We start from the raw sequence: 17,736 nt of genomic DNA on the forward strand, positions 1-17,736 counted from the left end.
GAAACGACTGAAATAACTAAACAACAACAACAAGGACATGTTGTTTTCTCTGAGTGGAATAAAGGAGGAAAGAAAGAGAACATACATGTATTAAGCACCTACTATCTGCTGGCTAATATATATTATTTCATTTGATCTTCACAATAAACCTAGGAGGTCTCTACTATAACATTTGAGGAAACTAAGGCAAGCAGAGGTTAAGTGCCTTGTCCAATATTACATAGCTAGTGAGCTTTTGAGGTCAGATTTTAACTCAGGTCTTCTTGATGCTGGACACTGCTCCACCTACCTGACTCGGGTACCTGCCTCAGGCTCCTTGAAGACAATTATATTATTTTCCATCTTTATGCCCCCAGAGCTAGCACAGTGTCTTGTATACCAGAGGAGATTAATAAGTGTTTGTTGAATTGAACTGAATATGTCAACATGACTGAGAAATAAATGGAATTCTAGTCTTAGTCCAGGAAAATTGCCTTTAAGTGAATTGAACTGACTTATTAGAATATGAGCTCCTGGAAGACAGGGATTGTTTTTGCCTTTCATTGGTTCTCCAGAACTTAGCATATAGTAACTATATAAAAAATACTTGTTAACTTATGAAAATTAGCCTGAGTGAATTAGTTTTAAGTGGTTGAACTGCTCTCTGATTCTGTATAGTAGCAGAGAACATACTGTTAAGAAAGTTATAATACGCCTTTCTAGTTCCTCATTAATGCTCTGTACCTGGCTCTCCACTGATTGAAAGCCAGGTATCTCATCCCTCCCCCTGGATTCTCTGGTAGCCTTAGGAGGGTTTGAGGTGTCTAAACTCTCTGCTGTTTCCACCAATTGTGGATTCTCAAGTGTGTGTATTAGGGTGAGGACGTGGAGCCTGAATCCCAGTTCCTTTTAGCTGCTAACAGTCAGATTAGCTTTTTCAAAGGAATATGTCAGGAGCAGCTAGGTGATTCCATGGATAGAGAGTCAAGCCTAAAGATGGAAGGTTCTGGGTTCAAATTTGGCCTCAGATATTTCCTAGTTGTGTGACCCTGGGCAAGTCACTTAACCTCAACTGCCTACTCCTTTCCACACTTCTGCCTTGAAACTGATATTTAGTATCAATTCCAAGACAGAAGTTTTTTTTTAAAGGAATATTTACTTCAGAAAGTATAATTACAAATAAACAAAATTACTCCCTAATATGTGAAGATTAATACCTCTCATACCCTAGTGAGAGGAAAGGGATTAGATTAAAATTTAGTTTAGTTCCTATGAAGAATAGTCCTAGTTCCAAGTCCGAACATTCCTGGGGCTGGAGTCCCAGGCACATTGGCTTCTGAGGGCTTCCCTATCCAGCCTGCTGCAAGATTCTGCCTGGAATCCTGCCTCCAAGGTCACTGGGGATTAAATTCCAAGGTCCAGGGAGGACAACAGCCAGCACTTGAAACTGAGAACAAATCCAAGACAGACACCCTGGGCACAGGGTCTAAAAGAGGGAATGGACAGAGAAGATATCCTTTCACAGCATCTTTGCTGTGGTTAAACTGTGATCTTTGCCCTCTGGGCACAGTAGGAAAACTTGCACAGAAAGAGCAAGACTGTCTCAATCTGACTAGTTTTATAGATACATCTTAAATGAAGAGTGACTCCATGTTAGGTGATCCAGGCATGTTCATGACAAGTCCCTTGGGGTGCTTCCATGTTAGGTGACCTGAGAATGCTCCAAAGTATATTACACTCATTTTTAGCTATTTCTCTTTCCATGACCAAGTGATCTCCCCTTCCCCAAGGTTAACTTAGCTATTTCTTGATTATTGGTTGTGGTGGGGAGTAAAACTTTTCAAAAGTTATTCCTTATGGTAATCCATGATCACTCATTCACACATTTATTTGCCCCTTCAAACTATTGTAGATCATAGACTCCTCTAATTTAGGACTACAAGGGACCATACAGATCATTTAGCCCAAACCTTTTTCTTCTATAACTAAAGACCTATTAAGGTAAATTAGTTGTCCAAGATCATATAGGTAGTAAGTAGCAGATTGAATGAATAAAAGAAAGAATAAATTTTTAAAATTTTAAATGCTTATTATGCCACGTCTGTGTTAAGTCCTGGGAATAAAAACAAAGAAAGTCTCCATTTCCTAGGAACTTGCTTTCTAATGGAGGAGACAACATAAATAATGTTGACTTCACTAAAAGTACAGCTTAAAGTGGAAAATAAATCAAGGAGAGATAATTAGATAATTTAAGAATTGTTGGTTTAATTAATGCATTGCTGGTGGAGTTGGGAATTAATCCAACCATTCTGGAGGGCAACTTGGAACTATGCCCAAAAGGTTTTAAAAGGCTGTCTGCCCTTTGATTCAACCATAGTACAGCTGGGTTTGTACCCCAAAGAGATAATAAGAAAAAAGACTTCACAAAAAATATTTATATCCACGGTCTTTGTGGTGGCAAAAAATTGGAAAATGAGGGGATGCCCTTCAATTGAGGAATGACTGAACAAATTGTGGTATCTGTTGGTGATGGAATACTATTGTGCCCAAAGGAATAATAAAGTGGAGGAATTCCATGGGAACTAGAACGACCTCCAGGAATTGATGCAGAGTGAGAGGAGCAGAACCACGAGAGCATTATACAGAGACTGATACACTGTGGTACAATCAAATGTAATAGACTTCTCTACTGGCAGCAATGCCAGTTCAGGATTCAGATCCAGGAAAATCCTGAGGGACTTATGAGAAAGAACATTATTCACATTCAAAGGAAGAACTATGGGAGTAGAAACACAGAAGAAAAACAACTGCTTAATCACATGGTTCAATGGGGATATGATTGGGGATATAGATTCTAAAAAATCACCCTAATGCAAATACTAATAATATGGAAACAGGTCTTTATCAATGACACCTGTAAAACCCTGTGGAATTGTGCATCGGCTATGGGGGGTGGGGGGGAGAGAACATGAATCATGTAACAATGGGAAAATATTCTAAATTAATTAATTAAATAAAAGTTTTCGATTCAAAAAAAGAAATGAAAAGAAAAAAGAAAAGAATCATTGGTCTATTTGTAAGTCATGGGGTGGGGGTGGGGGGAGGAGTAAAAGCCAAGATATCACATTTCAAGAAATTATAAAAGAAAATTTCCCAGATACCTTAGAAATAGAGAGCAAGGTAGAAATTGAAAGAATGTACTTTCAATTCAAAGATGAAAACTCTCAGGAATATTATACCCCAAATCTAGAACTCCCAGATCCAGAACAAATAGACAAAAAGAAAGAACCCAAGTGTCATGGAACTATAGACAGGATCACATAAGATTTAGCAGCTACCACTATTGAGGAATGGATATTTAATGAAATAGAAGATTTTCAAACATTCCTGATAAAAAAAGACCAGAATAAAATAAACAATTTAACATTCAAAAATAGTTGAGAGAAGTATGATGTTTTTTTTTTAATGGTAAACATGAGTGAGAAACCATAAGGAGATAAAAAAGTTTTAAACTGTTTACATTATTATTATAAATGGAGATACATGTATTATTATATGGGAAGACAATCTCTCAGAATTCCAGAATAACCATAACTTAGTAAAAGAAATCAAACAAGCTATAAATGTATATAAATATAAATTTTATATAAATATAAAAATCTAAGGGAAAAAACAAACAAATAAACAAACCTAGGACCAAATTAAGTTACAAATGAACTTTTCCAAACATTTAAAGAACAACTATTTATTCTAATACTATATAAATTCTGATACTATATAAACTATTTGGGAAAATGGGCAAAGAAAGAATCCTATTAAGTTCCTCCTATAATAAAATTATGGTCTTGTTACCTACATTAGAGAGAGTTGAAACAAACAAAACAAAAAAACTCTAGATCAATTTCCAATAAATATTGATGCAAAAAATAGAATATAATACTAGCAAGGAGATTATAGAAATCTATCAAAGAGGTCATATATTATGAACAGGTTGGATTTAGACAAGGAATGCCAGGCTAACTCAATATTCAGAAAACTATAAATGTAATTGACAACAACAATAAGAAATATAATATAATTATTTCAATAGATTCAGAAAAAAGCCTTTGACAAAATATGAAACCCATGACTGTTTAAAAAAAACACATACTATGAAGCATAGGAATAAATGGAGCTTTCCTTAAAATGATAAGTAGTGTCTATCTAAAATCAAGAATAAACATTTCTATGATAAAGCTACATTAGAAATCCTTCAAATAAGATCTAGATTGAAACAAGGATATCCATTAACATCATTACTATTCAATATTGTACTAGAAATGCTAGCTATTACAATAAAAATATATTGAAGGAAAAAGCATAGGCAATGAGGAAACAAAACAATCACTTTTTGCAGATGATATAACAAGTTTCCTTGGAAATTCTGGAGAGTCAGCTAAAAACGAAATGATTAATTTCAGCAAAGTTGATAAAGAATACATTATAAATATAAAAGATATAAAACAAACCCAAATAAATCATCAGCGATTCCGAATATTTTGAAAAAAAAAAACCACCAGAAAGAGATAGACAGAAATTCCACCCAAAGGAACTACAAACAGAATAAAAAATTGGATGTTTACCACATAAATCATCACTATTTCTATATATTTCCAAAAAAGCTCAGCAGCAAGAGTTAGAAAGAGAAACGCCATTTAAAATCACTCCAGGGGGCAGCAGGGTGGCTCACTGGATTGAGAGCCAGGCCTAGAGAAAGGAGGTTCTAGGTTCAAATCTGGCTTCAGACACTTCCCAGCTGTGTGATCCTGGGTAAGTCACTTGACCGCCCTTGCCTAGCCCTTACCACTCTTCTGCCTTGGAGCCAATACACAGTATTGACTCCAAGATGGAAAGTAAGGGTTTTTATAAATAAATAAATAAATAAAATAATAATAAAAATTAAAATAAAATCACTCCAGGCAATATAGAATACTTGAGAATCTATTTGCTAAGCCAAATGCAGGAATTATATGAACACAATTACAAAACACTTTTCACACAAAGTTAGATCTAAACAACTGGAAAACCATTAAATTGCTCAGGGTAGGCCAAGCTAATATAATGACAGTCCTACCTAAATTAATTTACTTATATAGTGCCATACCTATCAAACTACCAAAAAACTATTTTATAGAACTAGAAAGAATAATAACAAAATTCATCTGGAAGAACAAAAGACCAAGAATATCAAGGGAAGTAATGAAGGAAATATGAAGGGTATGGTACCAGATCTTAAACTGTTCTATAAAGCAGTAATTGTCAAAACAATCTGATACTAAGAAATAGAAGGGTGGATCAATTGAATAGATTAGGGATAAATGACCTTAGCAATAAATGACCTTTAGTTTGATAAGCCCAAAGATCCCAGCTTTTGGGATAAGAACTCAATATTTGACAAAAACCATTGGGAAAATTGGAAAACAGTATGGCAAAAAATTAGGTTAAGATCAACATCTCACATTCAATACTGAGATAAGGTCAAAATGGATATATAATTTAAACATAAAGAGTAATATTATAAGAAATTAGGGGAACATGGAATAGTTTACCTGTCAGATCTATGGAGAAGGGAAGAATTTTTGATCAAATGAGATAAAGAAAATTATAAGGTATAAAATGAATAATTTTGATTACATTAAGTTAAAAAGGTTTTATACAAACAAAACCAATGTAACCAAGATTAGAAGGAAAACAACAAACGGGGGTGGGGGGAGAGAATTGATAACAAATTTCTGGGATAAAGGTCTCATTTCTCAAATATTCAAAGAACAGTCAAATTTATAAGCATACAAGTAATTCCCCAATTGATAAATGTCAAAGAATATGAATAGGCAGTTTTCAGATGAAGAAATAAAAACTATCAATAATCACATAAAAATGTTTTAAATCCTTCTTGATTAGAGAAATGTGAATTGAAACAACTCTGAGGTACACCATATATCTATCAGATTGGCCAATATGACTATAAAGGAAAATGATAAATGTAGGAGTGGATGTGGCAAAACTGGGACACTAATGCATTTCTGGTGGAGTTGCAAACTGATCCAAAGATTCTGGAGGGCAAATTGGAACTATGCCCAAAGAGTTATAAAAGAATGCATACTCTTTGATCCTGTAATACCACTACTAGGTCTGTGTATAATGTTCTCCTGGTTCTGCTTATTTCACTTTGCATCAGTTCACATAGATCTTTCCAGTTCTTTCTGAAATCATCCTTACACCATTCAATAGTGTTTCATCACCACCATATACCACAATTTGTTCAACCATTCCTCAACTGAGGGACATTCCTTTCTTTAGTTACCAATTCTTTACCACCACAAAAAAGTACAGCTATAAACATTTTTGTGCAAATAGGTCCTTTTCCATTTTTTAAAACTCTTTGGGACTTCCGGTTAAGATGGCGGCTTAGAGAAAGCTGAAGTTCAGATCTCCGGAAAACCCTTCCCGACCGATCTCAAACTAGAAGCTCCTAAGGCGCCGAAATTCAAAACGATCAACAGCACAGACCCTGGGAACCCTCCTCCTGGACCTGGACCCGGTTCAAAAGGTACGGCTCCCCTTAAAAGCCAGAACCCGAGATCCCTCGGACCTCAGGGGTAGGAGCGCAGAGTCCAAGGCTCCCGGAAGCGGCAGCCGCGCCGGGCTCAGAGAGCAGGGTCTGAGGAACAACAACCCTCAGGGTCTTCTACCCAAGTCCCAGTCCGGGTGAAAGTTACTGCCTGGGGCTTCCGCTGCAGAGAGCCCATCGGTCCCGGTGAAAGTTACTGCCTGGGGCCTCCGCTGCAAAGAGCTGGTCGGTCCCGGTGAAAGTTACTGCCTGGGGCCTCCGCTGCAAAGAGCTGGTCGGTCCGGGTGAAAGTTACTGCCTGGGGCCTCCACTGCAGAGAGCTGGTCAAAACAACAGCAACCCTCAGGGTGGGCAAGACAGCCTCACGGGCTGGATCTTGCTATCCAAGTCTCAGTGAAAGTCTGTGCTCTCGGAGCTTGGGGAAGCGGCAGCCCATCCCCCTGCAGGCCGACGAAACAGCCTCACGGCCAGGGATTCTGAAGGCAACTTCCGGAAATCGAGCCAGCGGGAGAGTGTGGTCTTGTGGTCCGACCCTTCCATTCCAGTTCCAGTGAGGCATATTCAGTTTAACCCAGGGAACGCTCATAGAACCAACATCTGCCCAGGACTAAAGCCACTGATCACCAGACAAAGACAAGAAAAGCCAATCCTCCACGTTCAGAGATGACAAATTCCACAGAAGCACAGAAGCCCCAAAATACCAAGAAAAATAAGAAGAAAGGGGCGACTCTGGACACATTCTATGGAGCCAAAATACAAAATACAGAGCAGATAGAAGAAGATATACAAGAAAATTCTCCAAAATCTTCCAAAGGAAATAGAAACTCTCCACAAACCCATGAAGAATTTGAATCAGAAAGGACCAAAAAGATGGAAGCCCTCTGGGAGGAAAAGTGGGAAATGATGCAAAAGAAATTCACGCATCTACAAAACCAGTTTGACCAAACTGTAAAAGAAAACCAGGCTTTAAAGCAAGAACTAATAAAGCAAAGCCAAAACACCAAGAAATTAGAAGAGAACATAAAATATCTCACCGACAAGGTGATAGATCTGGAAAACAGGGGGAGAAGAGAAAATTTAAGAATAATTGGACTCCCAGAAAAGCCAGAAATAAACACCAAACTGGACATGGTGATACAAGATATAATCAAAGAAAATTGCCCAGAGATTCTAGAACAAGGGGGCAATACATCCACTGACAGAGCTCACAGAACACCTTCTACACTAAACCCCCAAAAGACAACTCCCAGGAATGTAATTGCCAAATTCCAAAGCTATCAAACAAAAGAAAAAATCCTACAGGAAGCCAGAAAAAGACAATTTAGATATAAAGGAATGCCAATCAGGATCACACAAGACCTTGCAAGTTCTACGCTGAATGATCGTAAGGCATGGAACATGATCTTCAGAAAGGCAAGAGAGCTGGGTCTCCAACCAAGAATCAGCTACCCAGCAAAACTGACTATATACTTCCAAGGGAGAGTATGGGCATTCAACAAAATAGAAGACTTCCAACTTTTTGCAAAGAAAAGACCAGAGCTCTGTGGAAAGTTTGATACCGAAAATCAAAGAGCAAGGAATACCTGAAAAGGTAAATATTAAGGAAAGGGGGAAAATGTTATCTTCTTCTTTTACTCAAACTCTCTTCTATAAGGACTACATTTATATCAACCTATGTATACTAATATGTGGGGAAAATGTAATGTATAAATAGGGGGTAAAGAAAGACCAAATAGAATAATGGTTCTCACACAAAGATTCACAGGGGAAGGGGAGGGGAAGAAAACTCCTATAAGAAGGAGAGGAAGAGAGGGGGGGGGGGTTACTTAAACCTCAATCTCAGGGAAATCAACTCTGAGAGGGAAAAACATCCAGATCCATTGGGATCTTGAATTCTATCTTACCCAACAAGGGTAAGGAGAAGGGAAAACCAAGGGGGGGAGGGGGAGAGGGAGAACAAAAAGGGAGGGAAAGAGAGGGGGGAGGGGGAGGGAACAAAAAGGGAGGGACTAAAAAGGGAAACATCAAGGGAGGGGACAAGGGGGACTGATTGAAAGTAAATCACTGGACTAAAAGGTAGAGCCGAAGAAGAAAAGGTTAGAATTAGGGAAGGCAATCAAAATGCCAGGGAGTCCACAAATGACAATCATAACTTTGAACGTCAATGGGATGAACTCACCCATAAAACGTAGACGAATAGCTGAATGGATTAGAATCCAAAACCCTACCATATGTTGTCTTCAAGAAACACACATGAGGCGGGTTGACACCCACAAGGTCAGAATTAAAGGATGGAGTAAGACCTTCTGGGCCTCAACTGATAGAAAGAAGGCAGGAGTGGTAATCATGATATCTGATAAAGCCAATGCAAAAATAGACCTGATCAAAAGGGATAGGGAAGGTAATTATATTTTGTTAAAAGGGACTCTAGACAATGAGGAAATATCATTAATCAACATGTATGCACCAAATAATATAGCACCCAAATTTCTAATGGAGAAACTAGGAGAATTGAAGGAAGAAATAGACAATAAAACCATACTAGTGGGAGACTTAAACCAACCATTATCAAATTTAGATAAATCAAATCAAAAAATAAATAAGAAAGAGGTAAAAGAAGTGAATGAAATCTTAGAAAAATTAGAATTAATAGACATATGGAGAAAAATAAATAGGGATAAAAAGGAATACACCTTCTTCTCAGCACCACATGGCACATTCACAAAAATTGACCATACATTAGGTCACAGAAACATAGCACACAAATGCAAAAAAGCAGAAATAATGAATGCAGCCTTCTCAGATCACAAGGCAATAAAAATAATGATTAGTAATGGTACATGGAAAACCAAATCTAAAACCAATTGGAAATTAAACAATATGATACTCCAAAACCGTTTAGCTAAAGAAGAAATCATAGAAACAATTAATAATTTCATCAAGGAAAATGACAATGGCGAAACATCCTTTCAAACCTTTTGGGATGCAGCCAAAGCGGTAATCAGAGGCAAATTCATATCCCTGAAAGCTCATATTAACAAACAAGGGAGAGCAGAGATCAATCAATTGGAAATGCAATTGAAAAAACTCGAAAGCGATCAAATTAAAAACCCCCAGCAGAAAACCAAATTAGAAATCCTAAAAATTAAGGGAGAAATTAATAAAATCGAAAGTGATAGAACTATTGATTTAATAAATAAGACAAGAAGCTGGTACTTTGAAAAAACAAACAAAATAGACAAAGTACTGGTCAATCTAATTAAAAAAAGGAAGGAAGAAAAGCAAATTCACAGCATTAAAGATGAAAAGGGGGACAGCACCTCCAATGAGGAGGAAATTAAGGCAATCATTAGAAATTACTTTGCCCAATTATATGGCAATAAATACACCAATTTAGGAGAAATGGATGAATATATACAAAAATACAAACTGCCTAGACTAACAGAAGAGGAAATAGAATTCTTAAATAATCCCATATCAGAAATTGAAATCCATCAAGCCATCAAAGAACTTCCTAAGAAAAAATCCCCAAGGCCTGATGGATTCACCTGTGAATTCTATCAAACATTCAGAGAACAATTAACCCCAATACTATACAAACTATTTGACATAATAAGCAAAGAGGGAGTTCTACCAAACTCCTTTTACGACACAAACATGGTACTGATTCCAAAACCAGGCAGGTCAAAAACAGAGAAAGAAAACTATAGACCAATCTCCCTAATGAATATAGATGCAAAAATTTTAAATAGGATACTAGCAAAAAGACTCCAGCAAGTGATCAGAAGGATCATTCACCATGATCAAGTAGGATTCATACCAGGGATGCAGGGCTGGTTCAACATTAGGAAAACCATCCACATAATTGACCACATCAACAAGCAAACTAGCAAGAACCACATGATTATCTCAATAGATGCAGAAAAAGCCTTTGATAAAATACAACACCCATTCCTATTAAAAACACTAGAAAGCATAGGAATAGAAGGGTCATTCCTAAAAATAATAAACAGTATATATCTAAAACCAACAGCTAATATCATCTGCAATGGGGATAAACTAGATGCATTCCCAATAAGATCAGGAGTGAAACAAGGATGCCCATTATCACCTCTACTATTTGACATTGTACTAGAAACACTAGCAGTAGCAATTAGAGAAGATAAAGAAATTGAAGGCATCGGAATAGGCAAGGAGGAGACCAAGTTATCACTCTTTGCGGATGACATGATGGTCTATTTAAAGAATCCTAGAGATTCAACCAAAAAGCTAATTGAAATAATCAACAACTTTAGCAAAGTTGCAGGATACAAAATAAACCCACATAAATCATCAGCTTTTCTATATATCTCCAACACAGCTCAGCAGCAAGAACTAGAAAGAGAAATCCCATTCAAAATCACCTTAGACAAAATAAAATACCTAGGAATCTATCTCCCAAGACAAACACAGGAACTATATGAACACAACTACAAAACACTCGCCACACAACTAAAACTAGACTTGAACAATTGGAAAAACATTAACTGCTCATGGATAGGACGTGCCAATATAATAAAAATGACCATCCTACCCAAACTTATTTATCTATTTAGTGCCATACCCATTGAACTACCAAAATACTTCTTCACTGATTTAGAAAAAACCATAACAAAGTTCATTTGGAAGAACAAAAGATCAAGGATATCCAGGGAAATAATGAAAAAAAACACATATGATGGGGGCCTTGCAGTCCCAGACCTCAAACTATATTACAAAGCAGCAGTCATCAAAACAATTTGGTACTGGCTAAGAAACAGAAAGGAAGATCAGTGGAATAGACTGGGGGAAAACGACCTCAGCAAGACAGTATACGATAAACCCAAAGATCCCAGCTTTTGGGACAAAAATCCACTATTCGATAAAAACTGCTGGGAAAATTGGAAGACAGTGTGGGAGAGACTAGGAATAGATCAACACCTCACACCCTACACCAAGATAAATTCAAAATGGGTGAGTGACTTAAACATAAAGAAGGAAACCATAAGTAAATTGGGTAAACACAGAATAGTATACATGTCAGACCTTTGGGAGGGGAAAGGCTTTAAAACCAAGCAAGATATAGAAAGAATCACAAAATGTAAAATAAATAATTTTGACTACATCAAACTAAAAAGCTTTTGTACAAACAAAACCAATATAACTAAAATCAGAAGGGAAACAACAAATTGGGAAAAAATCTTCATAGAAACCTCTGACAAAGGTTTAATTACTCATATTTATAATGAGCTAAATCAATTGTACAAAAAATCAAGCCATTCTCCAATTGATAAATGGGCAAGGGAAATGGATAGGCAGTTCTCAGATAAAGAAATCAAAACTATTAACAAGCACATGAAGAAGTGTTCCACATCTCTTATAATCAGAGAGATGCAAATCAAAACAACTCTGAGGTATCACCTCACACCTAGCAGATTGGCTAACATAACAGCAGAGGAAAGTAATGAATGCTGGAGGGGATGTGGCAAAGTAGGGACATTAATTCATTGCTGGTGGAGTTGTGAACTGATCCAACCATTCTGGAGGGCAATTTGGAACTATGCCCAAAGGGCGACAAAAGAATATCTACCCTTTGACCCAGCCATAGCACTGCTGGGTCTGTACCCCAAAGAGATAATGGACACAAAGACTTGTACAAAAATATTCATAGCTGCGCTCTTTGTGGTGGCCCAAAACTGGAAAACGAGGGGATGCCCATCAATTGGGGAATGGCTGAACAAACTGTGGTATATGTTGGTGATGGAATACTATTGTGCTCAAAGGAATAATAAAGTGGAGAAGTTCCATGGAGACTGGAACAACCTCCAGGAAGTGATGCAGAGCGAGAGGAGCAGAACCAGGAGAACATTGTACACAGAGACTAATACACTGTGGTATCATCGAACGTAATGGACTTCTCCATTAGGGGCGGTGTAATGTCCCTGAACAACTTTCAGGGATCCAGGAGAAAAAAAAAACACCATTCATAAGCAAAGGATAAACTATGGGAGTGGAAACACCGAGAAAAAGCAACTGCCTGAATACAGAGGTTGAGGGGACATGACAGAGGATAGACTTTAAATGAACACTCTAATGCAAATACTATCAACAAAGCAATGGGTTCAAATCAAGAAAACATCTAATGCCCAGTGGACTTACGCGTCGGCTATGGGGGGTGGGGGGGAGGAAAAGAAAATGATCTATGTCTTTAACGAATAATGCTTGGAAATGATCAAATAAAATATATTAAAAAAAAAAAAAAAAAAAAAAAAAACTCTTTGGGATACAGACCTAGACCAGATTGCTGGGATCAAAAGGTAGGCATTCTTTTATAGCCCTTTGCACATAGTTCCAAACTGCCTTCCAGAATGGTTGGATCAATTCACAACTCCACCAGCAATGCATTAGTGTCCCAATTTTGCCACATTCCCTCTAACATTTATCATTTTCCTTTACTGTCGTTTTGGCCAATCTGATGGGTATATGGTATACCTCAGAGTTGCTTTAAATTTGCATTTCTCTAATTAAGAGGAATTTAGAATATTTTTTCATATGATTATTGATAGCTTTGATTTCTTCGTCTGAAAACTGCCTATTCATATTGTTTACCATTTATCAATTGGGGGATGATTTGTATTCTTATAAATTTGACTTTGTTTTTTGTATATTTGAGAAATGAGACCTTTATCCCAGAAATTTGTTATCAATTCTCTCCCCCCACCCCCGCTTGTTGTTTTCCTTCTAATCTTGGTTACATTGGTTTTGTTTGTATAAAACCTTTTTAACTTAATGTAATCAAAATTATTCATTTTATATCTTGTAATGTTTTCTGTCTCTTGTTTTGTCATAAATTCTTTTCTTCTCCATAGACCTCTCCTACTTTCTAACTTCCAAATCTGAGGTGTTGTCAATTCCTGTCAACTCTATCTTCAAGTAAAAGTACTGTACTTCCCTTCTTCTATCTGACACTGTCATCACCCTGATGTAAATTCTCATAATCTCACATCTGTATTGTTGCAATAGTCTTCCGGGTTGGCCAGCCTGTCTCTCCCCACTCCACTCCAACTTTTACTATGCTATCAAAGTAATCCTTCTTAAACCCAGGTCTGACCATGTCCTCCCTATTCAACAGATGTTTGTGGCTCCCTCTCACTTATAGAAACAAATATAAAATCTTTTTTTGAGCATTCAGTGACCTTTAGAACTCGGCTTGTTTCTAACTTTGTAGTCTTCTTATACTTTTCTCCCTCTGACATGCTCTGCAGGGACACTAGCCTCCCTGCCAACTCTCTAACAAGTCATTCTATTATCAAACTCTACATGCATATTCACTAACTGCTCTTTATCTCTATAATCCTGTCCCTCCTCATCTTCACCTCTTGGGTTCTTACAAGTCCTAAGAAATTCCCACCTTCCACTAGAAGCCTTTCCTAAAAACCTTTAAGTTTAGTGCCTTATTTCTGTTGATTATCTCCATCTTATTGTTTACATCTTATTCATATGTAGTTATTTACAGTGTCTTCCCCAATAGACTGAACTCCTTGAGAATAGGGACTGTTTTTTTTGTATTTCTTTGTATCCTTCTGTAAAGTACTCAAAAACCAATTTACTGTTATCTATGCTAACTAGTGTGACAGAAAAACTAGACTTAACATTTCTCAGTTCTAGCAAACTTTATTAATCAAATGTATGCAAACATTATTTTATATTACTTATTCGGCAATACAAAAATTAGCCCCACTAGGAACAAACCATCAACCTGATTCCCTAGGACTCCACTTGTCAATACTGGCTGGTTGACTTGTCAGGCAATCTTGTTAGAAGGAGACACATAGCCTCTTTCTAGGTCAAGTATTCTATCCACTGAGACACCTGGCTGCCCCCATATTACAACTATTCAATCACAATCTAGAGGTTTTTTAAAAGATGGAGTCCTATCAAAACAACAAACTTATTGTCACTTAGCACAATGTCTGACATTGAGTAGGAACTTAATAAATGTTTTTGACTAATTGTCTGCATTAGCACAAGAGAGATTAGCAACTAGCCCTTACCTTTGAACAGATAGATAGAATAGTTTTTCCCCCACTAAGTGGCAATTGCTTAAGGTGGTCTGTGACTACAGAATTAGAGTTAATACTATTCTAAAGAGTTAATTAGAGTTTATTATATATATATTATGTTATATATATATAATATATATATTATTAGAGTTAATACTATTCTAAAGTACCACAATGTGGTGGTACTTTTACTTGAAGATAGAGTTGACAGGAATTGACAACACCTCAGATTTGGAAGCATGAAAAAGAAGTGAGGAGATGAGGATATAACCCAGAGTGACTAAGGGAATAGCTTTGCACTTGACAATAATAGGAAAGTTAGAAAGTAGGAGAGGTCTATGGAGAAGGAAAGAATTTATGACAAAACAAGACCAAAAAACACAAAGAAATCCCACCTTTTTTGTCTTTGCATTCCAGTTCCTAGAAAATACCTGAAATTATTTATTGATTGGTTGATTAACATCCTGAAAACTATGAAAGAGAGAGGTTAAGAGGGATAAACTGGCCTTAAAATAGGGGTTGTTATCATGAACCCCTTCTCAAATAATGTTCTTAAGTATATAGTATTTCAAAAGAAGTGATTTAAGTTGAAATACAGTTTTCAAAATCTAAAAAGTGAATCTTTAGTACAATTACTTTTCCTAAAGCTAACTCCGTCATCCCCTAGCCTGAAATGATCCTACTAATCCTACCTTTTCCAGTAGACTAAGGCAAACAGAGGTTAAATGATTTGCTGTCCCACCAAAAAAAAAAAAAGGAATGTAAGACAACATTTTTTTTGGGGGGGGGGAAGCATTTTCAAACTTTATTTACAACTGTCATAGTGACAAAAAGTAGTTTTTGGGGAAAAATGCCAGTTTCTCCCTGAGCCTCAAAAAAGAACAGACAGAAGTTACAGAAAATTCATCAAACAGGAGTTTTTTACTGAAGGATTTTTTGGGGGAGGATACATTCAGTTAGAAATACAGACAAATTACTTCATGAGGGCAGAAACAACAACATCAACATAAAAAAAACCCCACAACAACACAGAGGCCAGATAAAGAGCATAGTTTCTTACAAGGGTAGATGGGATCCACCCAGGAGGGTCAGTCCTTCTGAAGATTCTGATCTATCCTGGCTATAGGTCCCTCACCTGCTCAGAATTCTAAATGGTGTTAGAGAATGGTCTGGAGACCAGAAAAATAATATCCCACCGGCCATTAGCATTAATATACCCACACACGTAGTACGCTGTTATGTAGAGTAAAAGCACATTTCATCACACTGCAAGACTGGGACAGATGATAACAGGTAGCGGATGGGGGACTGGGTATCCACCACCCCATTGAGAGATTTGAAAATACAAGAAGTCATTAGGTGAGTCTCTAAATTTCTCCTCCACGGGAATGGCCTTTCAGTACTTCTTGTTCCAGCAAATAACTGTAAATAAAGGGGATGTGTTTATGGATAAGGCAGAAATGACTAAATAAATTGTGATATACCGTTATAATGGAATATTATTGTGCCCTCCCCAAAACAACAAATATGAGTACATAAATGGTTGTACTAGACTGTGAGCATCTGGAGAACAGAAGCTTTCTTTCTTTCTTTTTTTTTTTTTAAATCATGAGTTTAGCATGAAGACTGGAACACTGTGGACACTTAATAAATATTTATTGTCTGACTGTGAGATACATGAGAAGACAACTGATGCAGAGCAAAGTAAATGAAACCAAGGAAAACAACACACACAATTAAAACATGAATATATAAATAGTATACATGTCAGACCTGTGGGAAGGGAAAGACTTTAAAACCAAGCAAGACAAAGAAAGAGTCACAAAATGTAAAGTAAACAATTTTGATTACATCAAATTAAAAAGGTTTTGTACAAACAAAACCAATGTAACCAAATTGAGAAGGGAAGCAACAAATTGGGAAACAATCTTCATAATAAAAACCTCAGACAAAGGTCTAATTACTCAAATTTATAAAGAGCTAAATCAATTGTACAAAAAATCAAGCCATTCTCCAATTGATAAATGGGCAAGGGACATGAACAGGCAGTTTTCAGCCAAAGAAATCAAAACTATTAATAAGCACATGAAAAAGTGTTCTACATCTCTTATAATCAGAGAGATGCAAATCAAAACAACTCTGAGGTATCACCTCACACCTAGCAAATTGGCTAACATGACAGCAGAGGAAAGCAGTGAATGCTGGAGGGGATGTGGCAAAGTGGGGACATTAATTCATTGCTGGTGGGGTTATGAATTGATCCAACCATTCTGGAGGGCAATTTGGAACTATGCCCAAAGGGTGATAAAAGAAAGTCTACCCTTTGATCCAGCCATAGCACTGCTGGGTTTATACCCCAAAAAGATAATAAGGAAAAAGACTTGTACAAGAATATTCATAGCTGCACTCTTTGTGGTGGCCAAAAATTGGAAAATGAGGGGATGCCCTTCAATTGGGGAATGGCTGAACAAATTGTGGTATATGTTGGTGATGGAATACTACTGTGCTAAAAGGAATAATAAAGTGGAGGAATTCCATGGAGACTGGAACAACCTCCAGGAAGTGATACAGAGTGAAAGGAGCAGAACCAGGAAAACATTGTACACAGAGACTGAAACACTGTGGTACAATCGAAAGTAATGGACTTCTCCATTAATGTCAATACAATGTTCTTGAACATTCTGCAGGGATCTAGAAGAAAAAACACTATCCACAAGCAGAGGACAAACTATGGGAGTAAAAACACCAAGGAAAAGCAACTGCTTGACTACAGGGGTTGAGGGGACATGACTGAGGAGAGACTCTAAATGAACACCCTAATGCAAATACCAACAACATGAAAATGGGTTCGAATCAAGGACACATGTGATACCTAGTGGAATCCTGTGTCAGCTATGGGAGGGGTGATGGGAGAAAAAGAAAATTATCTTTGTTTCCAATGAAATAATGTGTGAAATAATGTGTAAAATAATGTTTGAAATGTTTAAAAATTAAAACATGAATATAAACAGTTGCAAAAAAAAAACCATTAAAATAATTATAAAGACTAAGAGAGGAGATGAAAAA

The sequence above is a fragment of the Monodelphis domestica genome, chromosome 1, assembly GCF_027887165.1.
Source record: "Monodelphis domestica isolate mMonDom1 chromosome 1, mMonDom1.pri, whole genome shotgun sequence".
NCBI classification, from domain to species: Eukaryota; Metazoa; Chordata; class Mammalia; order Didelphimorphia; family Didelphidae; genus Monodelphis; species Monodelphis domestica.